This window comes from Zootoca vivipara, chromosome 1 (assembly GCF_963506605.1).
Source record: "Zootoca vivipara chromosome 1, rZooViv1.1, whole genome shotgun sequence".
NCBI classification, from domain to species: Eukaryota; Metazoa; Chordata; class Lepidosauria; order Squamata; family Lacertidae; genus Zootoca; species Zootoca vivipara.
In genome coordinates, this window is record NC_083276.1 from 37,351,866 (window position 1) to 37,354,393 (window position 2,528).

At 40.2% G+C, this 2,528-nt stretch overlaps 1 pseudogene; it reads left to right on the top strand.

The window, feature by feature from the left end:
* The first annotated feature begins 1,495 nt into the window (after positions 1-1,495).
* On the top strand, positions 1,496-1,651 carry LOC118077395 (U2 spliceosomal RNA; annotated as a pseudogene).
* Positions 1,652-2,528: the final 877 nt, after the last annotated feature.

Below are 2,528 nucleotides of genomic sequence, written 5' to 3' on the forward strand. Positions count from 1 at the left end.
CGACTGAACGACTAAACAACAACAACAGTAAACTAAGGCACATGCATTTGACTTTTGCACTATACTGTCTAACTCCACAATAGGCAGCAAATTGTTTGCAGATGTTCACAGAGGAAGTTCACACACAATGTTTTCCATGGAATAATCACAAATATTAAATTATATACTGAACATGTGACTCCTATCAGCAGAGTGAGTGCCTGTCTGTGCCTCTGCGTAGCATCTGAAGTCATTCTCAGTTACCAAGGCATGTTGTTGTCTCTTAATCACAAAAGGCAATGGTACTCTGTTGTGTCACCAGCATGCAGAGGGAACATTATTTCTAGCTTGGCTCCTTTTTCTGGGTGATTGCCTTACTCTATAAGAGACAATGGTGACAGATCGTAAAAGTAATAGTTTGGCATATTTTGGTTATCAAGAAATAACTGCAGTTATCTCATGAACGACGTGGGGTGGGGTGACATTCCTATCATGCCTGCTATCATATATCATCACCCTTAGTGTAAGCATTTTCTTAATTTCTATCACCCTTCACCTCTCACATGTTACAACGCTTGGCATTCTTCCACATCTATTAAAAGCTTAACTCCCAGAGATTTCATACATTTCAGATTACTTTCATCAAATACCCATATGTCCTCTAACTTCATACTTGAAATTAAATATATCAAATAGATGAGCAGATAGCTGTATGGATTCTTGATGTCATTACCGGAATTAATGACATTTTGGAAATATCCTCCATGAGAGCAGAGAAAAAACTGTTCGGCTTAAAAGATAATATGTTCACAGCAGTTGATATGTAAGCACCAAAAAAAGATAAATAAGTAGATATGCATGAAAAGGTAGAGTTATGTAAGAACGTGGCTCTAAGTCAGTTTGAGCTAAATTGTTGGATAGACGTGCTGACAGAAAGTTATTTATTGTTTTAGTTTGTAAGACTACAGTGGTACCTTGGTACTCGAATGGCTTAGCTCCCCAACAAATTGGCTCCCGAAAGCCACAAACCCAGAAGTAAGTGTTCTTGTTTGTGTACGTTTTTCAGAAACCGAACATCTGACGTGGCTTCCATGGCTCCTGATTGAGTGCAGGAAGCTCCTGCAGCCAATCGGAAGCCACGCCTTGGTTTTCAAACCATTTTGGGAGTCGAATGGACTCCCAGAACAGATTAAGTTCAAGAACCACTGTACTCTTCATCAGGCCAATTTGCTCCCAGGGCAGTTTCCAACAATGCACAAAATACCATAATGCATAAAACATAACAATTACTAAAACAGCCCATTTAACAAACAAGCAAACAATGTGTCTCCGTTGACCACCAATGTGCATTAGCTGTGTCTTCTTGACTCAGGCAACATTTCCAAAGGCCAGGACACTAAGCAACTAGTGATGGATAACCGGGTGTTGTCAAGAAATCCAATGTTATTTGGAGTTGGAATTATTTGAGTTTTTGTTTTCTTGTTGCTTATGTTTTATAGGATTTATAAGCTGCTCAATCACTTCTCAGCCTTTTGGCTAAGATCAAGTGTCGTATATCTTCTGTTGAGGACTATATATGGATTTTTGGAGCTGGGAGATGGATAGGGCCTTGCTCCATCCACTCCATTCACCAACCTGGTATTGCAATCCCTCCAGGAATGGTCCACACACACCAAAAAAAATATTTATAAGCTGTCTTTGGGGCTAATTATCCTTACAATATTGAAAGTTAGAATAAGAACAAGTAACAGCAAAGTTTATTAAAAACTATTGTACAAAATTTAAAAAATAGATAAATAAAACTTGATACAGTTTTTTTTAAAAAAAACACACCTAAAACTAAACAAACCAGTGTAAAACCACATAAAAAGAGCTACATCTTAAAATCATTATAGCCAGTTGAAATATTATGGCATCTTGGCATATTTTACAGAAAAGCCATCTGGAATAGCTAGGTCATTAGTGCCCACTTAACAGCCTGCAAAGAAGGAGCCACTTGCACACATAGTAATGGGACCATTGTTGAAAGTCCCTCCCTCCCTCCCTCCCTCCCTCCCTACCATGCCCACCAATCTACTTGTCAATCAGACTGGCAGGCATACATGGACAGCTGATCTTACAGCGCAGGCAGGCTGGAACAGGGGAAGATACTGTAGACTTTCAACTAGCCAGTGGTGAAATGTTATCAGTTCCATTTAATTTATAGTCCCAGAGTGAATAGCTATGCACTAAGTTAACTCCTGCCAACCTAGCAGTTCGAAAGCACGTCAAAATGCAAGTAGATAAATAGGAACCGCTACAGCGGGAAGGTAAACGGCGTTTCCATGTGCTGCCCTGGTTTGCCAGAAGCAGCTTTGTCATGCTGGCCACATGACCTGGAAGCTATACACCGGCTCCCTCGGCCAATAATGCGAGATGAGCGCGCAACCCCAGAGTCGGTCACGACTGGACCTAATGGTCAGGGGTCCCTTTACCTTTACCTTTAAGTTAACTCTGAAACCGACCTCATTTGCTGATCAAGATGCTTCAGAAATTATTATTATTATTAT